Source organism: Falco punctatus, assembly GCF_963210335.1.
Source record: "Falco punctatus genome assembly, chromosome: 1".
NCBI lineage: Eukaryota > Metazoa > Chordata > Aves > Falconiformes > Falconidae > Falco > Falco punctatus.
In genome coordinates this window covers 80,053,487-80,069,935 of record NC_137580.1, presented here as the reverse complement: position 1 = coordinate 80,069,935, position 16,449 = coordinate 80,053,487, and the positions used below count along the sequence as shown (strand labels likewise).

The 16,449-nt window shown below is 36.3% G+C and overlaps 1 long non-coding RNA gene across 1 annotated transcript in view; it reads right to left on the bottom strand.

The window, feature by feature from the left end:
- Positions 1-16,449, bottom strand: part of LOC308059806 — a 97,598-nt gene that overhangs the window by 47,957 nt on the left and 33,192 nt on the right. The window contains exon 1 of the long non-coding RNA XR_013926405.1: positions 1,888-16,449. This exon is cut by the window's right edge and continues 33,192 nt beyond it. This is a non-coding gene — a long non-coding RNA (uncharacterized lncRNA). The remainder of the gene's footprint in view (positions 1-1,887) is intronic.

Below are 16,449 nucleotides of genomic sequence, written 5' to 3'. Positions count from 1 at the left end.
CTGTGGAATTTGAGGAGACATTTCATGGTTTTAGAATTGAACCCCAAGAGGTAGAAGGAAATAAACCTTCCTTAATAATTGTTTTATTCATCCACTTTGTTATGTGTAATTCTATAATCGAAAAATAATTGTCCCTCAAGTTAAATATAATTCTTCTAATGGCTCCTTTTACTAAATATATCAACATTTCTGCTGTAACTGCCTTTTGAGTCAATAGTCTGAATGCCTGAGCAATTTACTATATGTTGCTTTCCTATAGTTCACAGCTAGGGAAATTAATCTAATTTTGTCCAGGCTCAAAGCAACTGTTTGACTAAATGCAATTAGTTTACTGATACATGAACAAACCTAGGACAGGATTTAATTACATTTATAGAAATTTAATCTAATGCATCAGGTTGCTTTTTTTTTCCTAGTATTTAATGGACGTTGCCAGGATCAGTGTAACTAAATCACCCAAAATACTAAAGCAATTCCTTCTACACTCCTCTGCGAAAAAGCAACCTATATAGCTAATCAATAGCTATATACTGTTTGTACTTTTTTTTTTTTCCTGTTTTCTAGAATATCATCAAGATTGGCTGCTGTGTAACAATAATGTATTTATGGAAAGTAGCTGTATAATGGGCACATTAAGGCAGGATTTGCCACATTGACTTTCTAATTCAGTGTTCTGCCTCCAACAATGGCCAGTACGGAATGTAGTAAAAGAAGATACAAAAATTATTACAGCAGATAAGCAGGTGATAACTTATTCAGAGAATATTTATTTGAAAATATTTGACTTACTGTCTTGAATTGGTAGGAATTGTTTCCAGTCTATCTACCAAGTATAACTGTGCTTAACCTTATCACACAAAACACATGTATTTAGTATTTTCTCCCAGAGTAAGACTGTAGTTTTATTAATAATACATGTCACAGAATTCATAATTCTAGTATTTTATTAAGAAAATAAATTGTTTCTGGAGCTACATCTAAAGAGAGAGGGGTTTTGTTCCTTTGCAACTGACTAAATACGTTTCCAAATCCATATTGTCTGTACTATCCGCTGCTAACAAACCATGGCCATCCTATGCTCTTCTGCTGGTCCCACATCGCCACCTTTTTTTGAGCCCTTTTGATGTTTCCAGTCATTTTTGTTCTGCTTTGGAGGCGTGTCTCTCTATATTAGTTTCTCAGGCAATAACCTATATAGTGTTTTGGCTCCAGCCACCTCTTGAACTCTACCATGAAGTACTTTTTTAATGTTGGAATTTCTTTTTGTTTTTCTGCTCTGATTTCATGACCTCATTTAAGTAGGAAAAAAGCCTCAGTCTGTTACAAATCCCTCATGAGATTTTTTCAGGTTTACCTGTAACATTTTCATAACAAACTTTCACTATTATAAATGAAAACTCAGGACTATGATCTTCAGTTTCAGACATATTTTTGGTCCCTATAACGTATTGCTATAACAATCAGAAATAGAAATGTAGTATTTTGAATATTTACTAAAATATTTTGTTTCTTAAGTTTTGTTTTTTTTCTAAATGCAAATGCAGTTCAAAGCCATTTTTAGCAAAGACTTTTTGAAAACTTTTTTAAATCAAAACTCAAACTATTGCCTAGAAGGCTTTACATTCCTTCAGTCAGGATATGTTACAAGTCTTTTTATAATCTGAATTGCAAAATCATACATTACAAAAACAAACTAGTGTTGCCTAGACTTGAATCTTATTTACATTATATTAATGGAAAAATTACCAAGGCCACATAACACTTCCCTTAGCAATTCTTCACGTCCAAGAGAAAGTTGAATATTTTGTTTCCAGCACTGAGCAATTGGGGTTTCACTCTGAGGCGCACTGCCTATGTTGTCACATGAATCACAATCACGCAACTTACCAATTTCACTTGATCTTGTCAGCAGTCTGTTGTATTTTAGAAGTAAAATAAATTCAGATTTCATTTCTGTTTCCTAAATTATTTCATCTGAAAAATAAAGATTGATTACAAGAAGAAATTATTCACAATGTGGTGAACTACTGCAATTCATTTATGACCTAACGATGCTTAGAAGTTTTTTAATTTTGTAGCTTTTCTCTCCTGGATTTTCCTCTGGATTAGGTGCCATTTGTTCTCTCCGAGGCAATTTAAACACAGCAAAAACAACCTATTATGAGTTCTGGCTAAATTGACGAATATGTGGATGTGGGTTTAGTTTATGCAGATCAAATTTGTGCACATAGACCATCCAGAATTATTAACAATAAGAGAACTATCACTTACCTGAGAAAGACTTCTACAACTACTTTAATACTTGTGTTTTGCTATTCAAAAGTTATTCTGAATTCCTTCTTTCTTTTGAATTATTTCAAGGCACTTTTCCATTCTCAGTGAAGTATTGTTCTGCAAGCAGTTATAAGAAGTAAAGGGCAAGAAGTCAATCTTTTCAAAGATTTGTGAGATAAGCAAGCAGGTGACTGAGGGAAGAACATGGATCAAATAATCCAGCATCCTGCATAAGAAAAAGGAAGGGGGGAAAGGTGGGAGGAAAAAAAAAATGAGGAGCTTGAATTTTAGGTTATTTGGTACACATGTACACACACACGGAGATATATCCAATTATCTATATGTATACAGTCACACATATACACAGATTTTGGCAGAGAATAGCAGAAAAATTACGCAGCTGCATGGGCTTTTCATTTTTGCCACTTTCAGATGGTTTTATCATTGTCTCAGTTACAATAATGTTACTGTATTTTGGCTTACATCACATTCCTTTCACAGAATTCTCAATGCTTTAGACAAAGCATTCATATACAATTAATATTGTATAAAATTTTATATAATTTTATTTATACAGGGGGAAAAAGGGAGATGAGGTTTTATAGATCCTTTAACTTCAGTGCTGTTTCCTGAGGAAAAAACATCTCAGTTCAAAGCTGATGGATTTCATTTATAAGTAAAATCACAAAAGTGCTACTATAATGTCATCACATTCTTTACTGATTATTTCAGAGTATAAAGATCCAAGGAATGTTGACACAACAGCAGCTGCAAATCTGAGTATCCTCAAAAGACCACAAGAAGAAGAAAAAAGAAAAAAAAAAAAAAGAAAGAAAAAGAAAAAAAATCTCTATATAATAAGTGCTCTAAGATAACTCTTTGTTAGGTAAGTTCTGATAGCTGCATGGATACTAGCTGTAGTGTAAGATCAAGTCCAAAGTATCTATGTAGAATACAGTGAAGGTATATGTTAATTCACTAAAACCAGCCTTAATCAGAAATATTCACCAGTCGTGTCAACTGTGCGCTTCTAGGCTGCTTACCACACTAGTTAATGTGAGTTAATGCCAGTTCCAAAACTGTGAAATTTTAACCCACGAACCAGAATTAAGTACAAAAAAGCAGTGCTGATGAAATGGGCAAGTGACACAAAGGTTCACGGAGAGGCAACAGTAGTTGCCAAGGTGGCCACGCTGGCCTCAGCAAGAGGCACAGAGGAGAGGGAGGACGAAGCTGCTCTGTGCCGGACCAGCTCAACTCACCCCAGTGCCAAGCACATGCAGAAGAGGCAGAACCCTAACCAGGCAAAAAAGTTACAGAAATTGATCTTACAACGGGCACAAAGAATGGCACGTGGGTAAACACATTCTTTTTTTTTTTTGGAAACAGAGAGGAAAAAGTCATTTTGGTTGAAAAGATGCAATTTTTCAATGGTAGACTACTTGTCTTCATAGGAAGCTCCATTAGAAGCTCTTACAATTAGCTTCAACCTAAATACCACACACACAGAAATTCTTCAACACAAATTAACCTACAAGAATTAAAATAACGATGACTGGGATTTCTGTCCTTTTACCTACTAAGGTCAGGGCCTCATCCTGAATTCCCTCATATCAAAGTATTCAAAAAACTATATGGAAGCGTGATTAACTTCAGTGAAATTACTTTTCATTAACCCCTTTTGACATCAGAAAATAAAACACCTTAATGAATTGATACCGAAATTAAAATTAATTGACACCTAGAATATATCTTCTTGAAAAAGATTTTCTATTTTATTGCAACAGACCCCTTTTATTCTAGTTGTAAGTTCTTTCTTCAGACTGCTTTTGCTATGTGAATATGAAAGCAGCTTTTACAAGGAGCTTCTAAACAATTTCTTTATGTGACCATAGCAACACCCCATGATAAAAGCACATTTCCCTGGAAAAAAAGAGTCAAACTGATCCATGTTACTGATGCTAAGTAGCAATTGTTCAAATAAATAGTCTTATTCAAGTCAAAGAGATTACTTTTGTGAGAAACTAATTTTAATAAATATATACTTTTATGTTTTATATGCTTTATACCAAAGCACCATCTTAAATTCAGACCCTCTTAAAATGAAACAGGATTTTATGGTCAGGAAATGGAAAAAATAGCAGCATGAAAAGTAATGAAAATTACAAAGAGCTAATGCAGTGAATCTTGACCCTTTCATGCCAATTAGCTGAAATAACTTCAGAGGAAAACAAGTTCCCTCTTGTTGGAACATAACAAATTAACAGATGAACTTCTTAGTTTACAGGAAAAGCAATAAGATCAGTGTGATTGTATGTTACTTAATAATGTCAATTAATAGGCAATTCTAATCAATGCACGGAGATATAAGATAAACACAGAACTAAGACTGGAAAGCCTTTTTTCCAAATACCAAACTGCACTTTTAAATCACAAATCTATTTGCAGCTAAGGAGTGCGGACGTTAAAGTAATATATCTAACTACTGATGTTTATTTATGTGCTACATCAATGTGATTTAGACACCTAAATCCAGCAACTACTCTGAACATACCAGCCTGAATTACAAGCTTTTGGAGTAAGATAAGCCCTGAAGTAGTGTCATGCAGCCACATTGACAACATCTAGAATTTTACTGTATATAAGGCACGCCATACATCTGAGCTGAAAGAGAATCAGGACGGCCACCTTTAAATAATAGTACCCAGACATGGTACAAAGTGCTTAAGATACTATTTGAGGACTAAAACTCTGAAAACAGCTTCTGTTGTCACATCTAACGCCTTGTTACCTGAGACAACCATACTGTACAGCCCAGACTCCTCCATAGGCATGCTCTCATCAAATTGGTTAGATGGCATAGCCAAAGCAGACCTAAAGAAAGGCTACTTGGCAAATCTCTTCCTATGGCTACCAGCTCCCTACTATCTTCACGATTGCTGTATTTCACCGTCCTTGAGTCTTTGTCTCGTGCATTTGCTCTTTGACCAGCATTGTTTCTCCTTTTAATAAATTTCTAGCAAGCAATTGTACAACCTGAGAGCTAGAGAGAAAAATGCAGGCTCTTTCAGCACTCTGGTAAAATGAGCTCCCTACTTTGCTGATTACTCCAGCAGCCATTCTCTAGGCTTCCTCTACATGACTAGAATTCAACAAAGCATTCAGGTCAAGGGCATAACAGTGACTTTTGGTTTTGTAATGGTTTCAGTATTTCAGTAGTTGAGTGGAGCATTTTCTTTCTATTTCCAAAAATTCTTGGGATTTATCAGATTAAAAAGGCACAGCTAAGCGTAGCAGCCACATTTGTGGTGGAAACATGGCAGTAAGCAGAAAAAAATTAAGATTCAATGTTGGAAGTACACCTTCTTCAAGATGGTTTTCTCTATTTTTGGTTAGAAATCCATAGAAGGAAGAAGTGTTAACATAACTCACATGTCACCCATAGTACACCCAGCCTGCCCCAAAGGGCACCCAGTTCCCCAACACCTCTTCTGCCACGCTCTGCTGCTCATAGCAGTTGCTCAGTGGTTAACAGCCCCAGGGCAGCTTCAGCCTCTCAAGCTTTCACCAAAACAAACAAGCAAGCAAGCTCTGAACCTCACCAGTGACAAGATTGTCATTCCTAACTAGATCAAAGGATCTACTTTTATGTTCAGATACTGGTGCACTTGACCGATGCCTACAACATCGTGTTACCTGTCCCACACCCACAGAAAACACTGGAAGATTTGCACAGCACAGAGCCACAGGCCCTAAATCATCTGACTGAAGCAAAGCACATTACCATACTGTGTGTCATTATATATTAAAGGCAGAACAGACTCGTTCTGTAATTTTTGCCAAAGTTCTTGGCTCACAGGCACAGATGGAGTCCTACTATTTTTGGACTAAAGAATGGTGCAACCACTGATGGCACAGAAAAAGAAAAAAAAACACTGAGATACCAACATATTTTTTCCTGTATCTACTGAGGCTTTCATGGTTTCATCAATTAGTTTCTACAACTGACTTGGACAATTTTCTACCTATAAAGTTAATCAAAGCAACATTGATTCTACACAGCTGAGCATCCCAAATAGTTAAAAGAAAAAAAAAATCATCATTTCCATTTAGTTGTGATGCATAGAAATTATGAGAATATCTGACATCTTAATGTAGAACTTCCTCTGAAATCACCTCAAGATAAAAAAAAAAAAAAAAAAACCAAACTAAAATAAGTTAACAGTTCCTCTTCACACTTATAAAACATATTAAAAAAATAAAAAATAGCTGTCCCAACCCCCACCCCCCCACACCCCCAGTCTATATTATTTTGTGTATTCTATAGTATTCTCTTTGAAAATTAAATCACTTACTCCTTGGATTTCTTTTAATATAATCTGAAATATTATTTTTTAGTATTCTTATCTTGAACCCAAGATCTTTAATTTAGCTGTATATCCAGTGCCCATCCTTATGCCCTACTGTAAAACACAAATGCATTGTTTCAGAATGGAAGTAGATAACACTGAGTGCCAAACAAAACTCACAGAAGTACACGGGATTGGAAGTGTTTGTCTTTCAGACTTATTTTCAATGAAGCAATGAAAAAAAAAACCCAACAAACCAACTAGTCCCCCTTCCTTTGTGGGATACCTTCATGTCTTCAAGACAGACTAATAATTTAACCAAAAATATACTTCCAAAAATTTGGAATTCTGTGCTATTCAAAACTATTATTTAAGGTAAAATATTCTCATTATAACATAACCTTAGAAAAGTTTAGTGTGTAAGGTAATAATAAATGCATTATCTTTATTTTCACTGTTTGATTATTCATTACCACTATTTCTTTTTAACATTATCTTTCCTTCCTTCAAATAGGACTCTCAATACGTTCAGATATGTGAAAAGCAATGAACCTACTCTGAACAGAAAGTTTTCTTGGTCAAAAAATTCTTATTGTTATTTAATCTGGCAGAAATACACATAAAAATATGTCTGAGAAAAAGTACAAAGCATCACTGAAAAAGTTACCAAGCAACCACTGTTTAATGCTAAGTAAGAATAATATTGTCTGTCCAATTAGTGAGCCTATATGAGAAGAATACCCATGTTAAATCATAATATGCTATCAGATAAGAAATTCTAATACAAAATGCAATTTTAATTGTAACTATCAGCAGATGAAGCCACAAAAATAACACCAAATGCATGACATACTTACTGGAGGCATTGAAAACAGAGATAATCTTATTGCACAGTCTTTTCCAGAGACGAGCTAATGCAATCAGTAAGAAATATTGCTGACCTTGCAGTGTCTATAGCATTCAATAAATATCTAGTACAATCTACTAGCAGTTTCTTAAAATTAGTCTATAACACTGCTCCCAAATTTATTAAAGAGAATCCTAAGATAGCTAGTTGAACAATTTCATGCCTGTAGTATTGGTAAATTAGCATAGAAATAGTGCCAGCGTAATTAGTTTGTTTAAGGTCCTAAGAAAAAAAAAAGTAATAGTGCCATCAGTACACTCCCTGCTGCTGCTACAGTAACACCAAAGTAGTTTATTATTAATCATTCCTGTAAACATATAAGGAAGGAACACAGAAAATGCGGGTTTTCACACTTTAACCACAGAAGATTTAAGCTAGTAGAATAATAATCAATCAGATTAAAAACTGGGGTTGATCCATATTTTTTTTTTTTTTTTTTTTGTAATTAAATACCCTCCTTCCAGAGCACCCATTGCAGCAAAATCTTGTTTGGGGGCAGGGAGGGGGGAAGGAGGGAGTCAGGGGAAACAAAATAAAACAAACACCACACACACAAACCAGCACACAAAGGTTAGAGAGCTTTTCTAGTTAAAAAGTAGTTTATATCCTGGCATGTGTGGCTAAATAAGAATGTCTGAAACATGATGAGTGATTCCTATCCTGGTATCTGCAGGATTCCACGTTCTAGTTTTACAATAACACATTCAGATACGTTTACATCAGGTACATGACTTCAGAGGAAAATGTTGCAACATTTCTTACAGTCACGAGGAAGCATGTGTTAATGAGACAGAATAAGTTTGTTTATAGGCTGCAGAAACATTCTGACTGCAAAATATATATTAGTATTTACAATAATAAGCAATAGATCAGCTGTGTTGACTGCAGCCAAAGTGTGATTTCTCTTCTGTTTTTACCATTGCGCAAAACAATCAACTACCAAATTTCACTGGTATTGCCAGCTTTTACTTCTTTCCTTTGTTTTTTTTGTTGCTATTTTCAGTAATCTGTAATCCTGAAAGCATTCCTTGCAAAGACTATAAGGACATAATTTAACCATCACTCAATTAATTTTTGATCACTCTATAGAACTAGTTTAATTCAATGTACAATTATTCATGTAATAACTTGAGAAACAGAAATGTTAACATTTGCAAACCGCTTAAAAGAAACATGTCAGTTCTTTTGTTGCTGTAACTATTCACTACAACAACAGAGATCTCAATATAACTTGAATTCCAAAAGGGTTTTGCAGAACAGCTAATTCTGTTAGCACTTTCATTTTCATAACTTGGATTTAAAGAACCACAAATACACAAAGGCAGTATTCATCTTTCATAGAACAGATAAAGCCCAAAATCTTTTGGTAGAACAGGGCCTATTTTTTTGAGTTACAAACACGTTTATGTTCTTTCAACTTAGTATTACTTCTTGTGTGTACTTGCAGCACCTCTGCTACGTTTCATATTATTTATACCTTGAATCTGTTCCAGACAACACACCCAGAGAGTCAGGCTACTCCACCGAACATGGTCTTAAAGACACCACTCATCAGTGGGCTGTTTAGTCTTTACAGATTGCCACTAAAATGTTGAAATGTTGATTATAAAATGTCATTGTTCGCCTTCATCACTGTTTTAAAACCTATATTACATTTCTAGTCTATTGGCAAAGCTGCATCACTATTATTACCATTTTTCTCTGCTTGTGTTATCACAAATTCTTAAAATATATCTTTCTGAAATCATTTGATTTAGTAAGACTACCAGACTTTTAATTTATTTTTTTTTTTTAGTAGGTTAAATCTTGAAAATAGAAACCCAGGATTTTTTATGAAATAAAAATGGCCAGGTTTGTATTTACCTTAAACTTCAGGATATTCATGGCAGCATCACAACTGAAAGGTGTAGATTCGTGTGGAGATAGCTCGGTGTTTGGGAGCGGGGGGGTGGGGGGTGGCTACTTGGGAGCAGATTGGCACTTGGAGCTGACAGATAGTTACACAGTAGGGTAATATTTTTTAATAATATTGAATTTTCCTATATCATATAGTTATGTATGGGAAGTGTCATCCTTCTACCATAAATTCACAATTTACACTGTTGCAATTCCACTGACTTCAGTGAGCTACCCTCGTTCACATAATCAAGATGGGTGCTTTTTGGTTCACAAGATTTTTTTAATTATATGATTGGGCTGGGATTCATAACTTGTTGATTTTGCTCATCTCTTCTACAGGGTCCATCTCACTGACTAAAATACGATACAGATAATCTAAATTATTTACAGCCATGCTGTTAGATAAGTCTTTTGGCAGGTTTTTCTTTGTAGTGAATATAACGTCCAAATGATGCCAGAGAGCTTTTCATACTTTGAGTCCTATTTACTTCTATTGCCCTTTTCTTCATGAGTGAAACAAATCATTAATAATGATTTCTCAGAACAAGATTTCCCATCAGTGGCATAAAGACTTACATCTCGGGGGCTTTGGTAAAATCATTCATGATTGCACAAGTAAACACAAAGATACGTGTACTTCTGTATGGATTTAGACCATGTATGAGGCTAATGAAGACAAGATCTGCCTAAATTTATTAGTGTACTAATTTTCTAAGTTTTTAACTCAACTATAAAGAGAACTTAACTGAAAAGTTTTATGTCATGTTGTGTTTGACAGCAATATTCATAAAAGAAAAGCAGTTTATTTATTCATTAAAATGTAATAGAATGGTTGAAGTGGTTCAGAAGTGCAAAGAGACAACCAACTGCCCTTACATACTAAGTTTAACTTTCTCTTCTAGAGGTACATCTCTACTATTTGTCTTTAAATGCTAAATTGCACTGTTTGCAGAAAGGCACTAACTTTCTAAAATAACTATTTTTCTAAGTTCCAGAGCCTAATTAAGCTCCTTACCTTCTGCAGTTCACGTTTCTCCACAAAAATTTCAGACCTCTCATTTACTTAGGGGGGGGAAAGCAAAATGTTAAATCTTCTTGGGAAGAAAGCCACCTTTTCCAAGTAAATGAATAAATTTTTTTATTCCCCCTTCCCTCAGAGAAATCACTCCACATAAGCATTTATTTGTTGACCTGACACGTTGCTTTGGCTGCAAAAGGACCTTACTGAAGGTCAAGCCTTGCCCTAAAGCCCTGCAGTGAGCAGGATGGAAAGCCCAAACTTCAGCTAAACACTCAGACCTAGGTGTCAGCTGAAGTCATTGGGAGAGGAGGTAAACAAAAGGTCTCAAGATGATTTGAGGACAAAGATAAGGGTAAAGAGTGGGAAATTGTTCTCATCAAACACCGTACTGAAACCCTCTGCTTACCTATTCTGAGCAAAAGATTGAACTGGATGGAGGTGCCTAACAGATTACACCAGTTCTCTTCTGTGCAAGCAAAGGCGCTTCATTTGTTCAGCCACCTTCAACTGACAGGCAGGGCTGGCACTACCCTCCACAACCTCAGCAGCTCAGACTGTTAAAGTTGCCTTTTTCCCAGGAGCTGGGATGGCAACAGGCAATCTGGAAACGCTGGCCTTTCACTGCCACAGGGCCCAACTAGCAGATAAGAGTGCCACCTATTTCTGCTGCCGACTCACCGCCATTTTCATGAGACAACATTTACCTCTGCTGCAGGGAAAATAAAGCACACGCAGAAGCTCACTCCAGAACGCCTGCAGGCCCAAAGAGCAGGCCGCACATTCAATCTCTATGAAACATGCACAACATCAAAAAATCAGCAGCTGCTGTTTTAAACACCAGAACCAATTGGGCCCATTGGGATCAGCAGGTAGTATTCCCGGTTAAAACTTTGTTTCTCATAATAAAAGTACTGGAATGTGTGAAATAAAGTTCCATCAACCATCACATCAATCTGCATTTAAAGTCAGATCCTGGGTATGACCTTGGTAGAGCAATCGCACCGGGGTACTCATTTGCCAAACCAAGAAACAGGGTGAACATAAGCGGTGAAGCCAACACCCCAAGGGAACGGAGCCTAGGTGGTGGGGAATCCCTGGCGGCCGGACCCAGGAGCCACGCTCCTCCAGGCCACGCAGCCGCTGCCCAGCCAGGGAATGAGAAAGGCACAGAGGCTGCCCTCGACATGGCAAGAGTTTGTAAATGGAGTCCTTGTCCCAGCAGTCAGGGTTACCTGCACTTGTCACTATTGATTATCCCATAGGGCAGTACTGAAAAGGAGTTCCTACCACAGTAGGATCCCTTCCTCAGAGAGAAATAAGTTTAAAAGATCGGCTTTTTGCTGACGCATTGGAGTATTGAAATTCAGTCCATTCGTTCAATGGAGCATTTTCTGAAGACCTCTTCAGTACCTGACTTGCTGTGGTTGTTCAAGGGATAAAACACTGCTGTATGTGGAGAGTTCAACAACAGTCATTCACAATATATTTATGAACATGATTCATTTTAACATGATATTCTAAGGAAAAAAGGCTCCTGCAATCAACGTACTCCATGGGCACGTGTCTTTTACCTCTCTGCATGTATGGATGGCACTTAGCTCACCTCAAAAGACTTATTTAATCTGTTAAGCAGTTTTAAAAGAAATTTAAATGGGAGTGTGGTCTCAGATTCAGCATCCAAATATTTAAACATAGTCAGAGCAGTATGAATATAAAATATCATAAATGTCAATAGAGTAAGTGAAGAATAGGGATGATCCTACAAGCTTTATTCTTACTAAGATTACGTTATTTACTTTCCTACATCAATGATGAGCCAGTTTTTCTCCCAAATGGTAATGCCGAGTCAACTTAAGACTTTCCGAACCATAGTTAAAAAAAAAAAACCAAACACAAAATCCAAACCAAAACAACAACAACAAAAAAAAAACCCACAAAAAACAACCCAAACAAAAACCTTTTGTAAATTCTTGTTTCCTGGGAAGAAAATTTCTTCCTTCCAGGAAGTTGTATTCCCAAAATGAAAAATGCAAATTCACTATGGAAATAAGTCATTAGTCTTTACCCATCCCAGAACATGGATCTAATATTACTAGAGGAGGTAGACAGAGAAAACACAAAACAGACAATCCATAAAGTTCTGGACCTTAGAAAGAAGTTCTCCAGCTTTCGTATAATTCAAGAGTTGCCCCAGGAAAGACACAACTAATGAAGAGGTGAGAGCTAACTACAAAGCCTGAAAGCGGGCAGTAGCAGGCTCAGCCACCCGAAGGCTGAACAGTAGGCTGACTGCATACCAGTCATTGCTGTGAAATTAGTCAACAAAACCAAAAAGGAAAAAAATACAAAACAGAAGAAATACATTGATTTTGAGCCAGAAATAAGATGTCTCTCCAGTTTTTATTTTTCTTCAGAGATTTTAAAATCTGTGTCAATTATTTTGAGGCAAGTCTCTAAATATAATAGTTCAATATCAACATTTTAAACATTTCATTTTATCTTCTTTTTCTGAACGAATCCATTCTTTTCAGCCCTCGGGTTACAAAACAAAAGATCACAAATTGTGTCCATCCTTCTGTCAGCTTTTACCAATAAATAGCATAATTCCAATTTTATTGGAACTTGTCCCATGAGCTAACTTTCATGTATGCTTCATTCTCCTCTTTCTTCTAATCTAAGATCACAGTGGGAGACAGAGATAAAAATATTTGTGTCATCGTACCAAAAATGCTCGAGCCATTTTTACACTAACAAAAATGTTAGTGTAACAACAATAAATTAATACATATCCTTTATCAAAGGAACCCATGTGGCAATTTTCATTGTCTGCTAATTAATCAAAACAAATGAAAGAACATGTCTGTCTTTTGAATAATGAAACCAGAGATATGTATGCATTACATATCTTATGTAAAGCTATATTTGAATTATTTGTTTTTATATTTAAATTAATATATACTCAAACATATTTAAAAATATATCTATTTGATATATATTTTAAAAATATGAAATGTTCAGTATTAATTTCTGCTAGGAGGCTAGATTAGAAGAAAGATAGGTCTTTACCAAAGAATTAAAATACCAAGTCTCACACAAGCAAGTGGTAGGCGAGTACAGGCATTCCTATTTCAACTGACCTTTAGATCAATGACTTTATTCTTTTGCCCTGAGCGTCTGTCAGACAGGCACTGTCACATAACACCATTGCTAACCTTCAGCCTTCAATTCTTCTCTTGTACTACACACTATGGTTCAGCTTACACCTACCATCCCCTGAGCCATTAAAAACTCCCACATTCTGCCTGCAGGGCACTTACTGCAGCTCTAACTTTCTTTTCTCTTCAGTATGTAAAAAGCCAGATGGTAAGAGTAACACTCACTTTCTCAGATGTAGTTTTCTTGGATAAGAATAGCTGTCGGTCTGCATGGTTTTTAACAGCAAATAATGAATTTATTCAGTGCTACAGACAAACAGACTGGGGTTTAGACAAAATCAACAATTTCAAAACCTGCTCAGTTTTAAAACACTTGCAATTCTGCTTGTCAGCAATGTGCTACAGATTACCAACCTGCCATTTCAAATGAAAAACACCTTTGACATTCTTGAATAGTGCTAATGAAAACTTTTTTTCTTCTTCTTTCTTCTCCTTTTGTGTTGTCTTGCTCGCTTATCTTGTGGCTATTACTTTATTAGAACCTGACTTTAAAGTTCATCCTGGTATTCATTATGGATAAAAAGATACATGTGATGACAGCCTCCACTATACTGCCATCACTCACACTGATGGGACGCCGGCCTGGTAATTTAATGTTATCCCGACCAGCCACCAGGCAGCTACATACAATTAGTGAATAAAATAAGTTTTAGATTACTTTTGTATCAAATTACTTTACAAGCAAGGGTACAATCTCCTGAGGAGTCAGCTTTGAGCTTTGCTCACATAGAAACAGCAAAACCCAAATAAAAAATAAAGATGTAGACACAGACAAAGACTTGTCATAAAGAAGATACAGAATTTTTATCATGTGTGGAGTGGGAACGCACAAAGGTAAGATACAGGATTTCATATGACAAAATTTAAATTGCTTGGCCCTAAAGAGGACAAGGGTTGTTATACCAGCCATGATCTATAAGCAGAGCAGTATTCTGAGACTTCAGGACAGTAATTGCTGAACAACTGAATGCTTTCACTTTGCTGCAGAGCTTTTATCTAGGGACATATGTTTTCTTTATCATTTGGCAACTTTGTGTCAAATCAGCTTACCCATGATATAAATTAATTGCTATGCTATTCTGAGGTATTTTTATATGAATAAAGAAAACTTTGGTTGTCTGAATGCACACAAAGCAAAATAGATGTGCAGCTGGGGAACAAAAAATTTTAAAAACTCATAAATTAAGCATATAAATTTTTCACAATCCTGCTGTATATCTCCCATATCTCCCTAGTATTACTTAAATAAAACAAACCATAGAAGAATAAACACCTAGGAAAAAATTTGTCCTTAATTTGATCTAATTTCAGCACACTGGACAGCTGGTATGCAGAGAAATTAAGAAAACCTGTGAATTTCTATAAGCTGGCTTAAAGTTTGCAGGCTGGCTGACCAGTTACGCCATCTCTGGGGGAAGGACTCTGGCGATCTGTATTTCATGCTAAGATGAAAGAGCAGGCATGTTCCTTGGTGTCGTTCTAGCTTTTGTGTGACAAGTTTGTTTACTTCTGCTTGTGCATGAGTGTGTGTTGTCACATACTAAATCAAAGTGCTTTACTTAGAAAAGACAATTTTAAGTTGCAACTGGGTACCAGTAACCCAAACGAGAGCCTGCTAGCTATCTGAGCTGACATACCCATCAGGAGCCCTGGGCATGCATCTCCCCATGGCCATGGCTTGTTACAAATGTCTTCGCTGGACATCTGTGGCTGACAAAGGGCAAGCGGGTGGTTAACCCAGGGGGTCCCCACAACCGAAAGTTAATCGGAGTAGTTCCTAGGGGCTCAAAGCTCAGTTATGGTAGATAAAGACCATATGAAACCACTGAAGAACTGGGCAGTGATGACCAAGCTTGTCCTCTTGTGCTTTGATTGCTCCTTGCTACCTGCTTGGAGCCCAAAGGCGGATTTTTAAGGGAGCTGTTTCTCCCTGCGCTTTTGATTAAGGGAGGTGGTCTGAGCATTGTCCCTGAAATAGTTCACCAATAAGGCTAATACAGGCACAGAACTTCAGGGGGTTTAAAAAGGTTTTCTTAAGGTCTAGCCCACAGGAGTATGAAAGCACAGCTTCAGTACAGAGAACACCAGAATTTTAAGTTGCTGCACAAAGATTGTTCTTCTCTTGTATACTGAAGCTCGCTTGATTGTAAAATGGAACAATGTGATACTTATTTAAAAAAAAATCCTAAATGGAGATTTAAGATAAACAAAAGAGAGGAGGGGGTTTGCCCCTTACAGGGAAATTGAAAGCAGCTGAATTGCACAGCATCCAGGATTTGGCTTGGCTTTTTGTTTTTTGGTTTGGTTTTAATGTCAAAAAGAGCTCAGGAAATATGGCCTTGTGTGAGCCAATAAAGTATATAAAGAATAATACCAGGGGGGTTTGTAAGTATAGCTGATCCCACGGTTATTATTTGCTCCAGAAACCGTCCAGGTAGTTTCTTCCACATTTCTCACTTCTCAGCTCAGAAGCTGTATTTTTCTTTCTCTAAGAGGAGTACACAATGACTTTCTAATTATCAGAAAGACAGATCAAGATCATTGTAACTGCCTCTGTAACTGTACGAAACATACAATTTCATTGCCCTAAATTAACTGCCCTAAAATGTTACTTATCAATTAAAAACAAAAAAACCCAAAACAAAACTAGTTTTAAGAAACTTGTACAGGCATTAAGAATCCATCTATACCTATATTTAAAGTGTAGCTGTGCCTGCAAAACCATATTCATGTTACATCACAGATGAACAAAGATATGACAAGACTGTTCAGAAAAATAATACT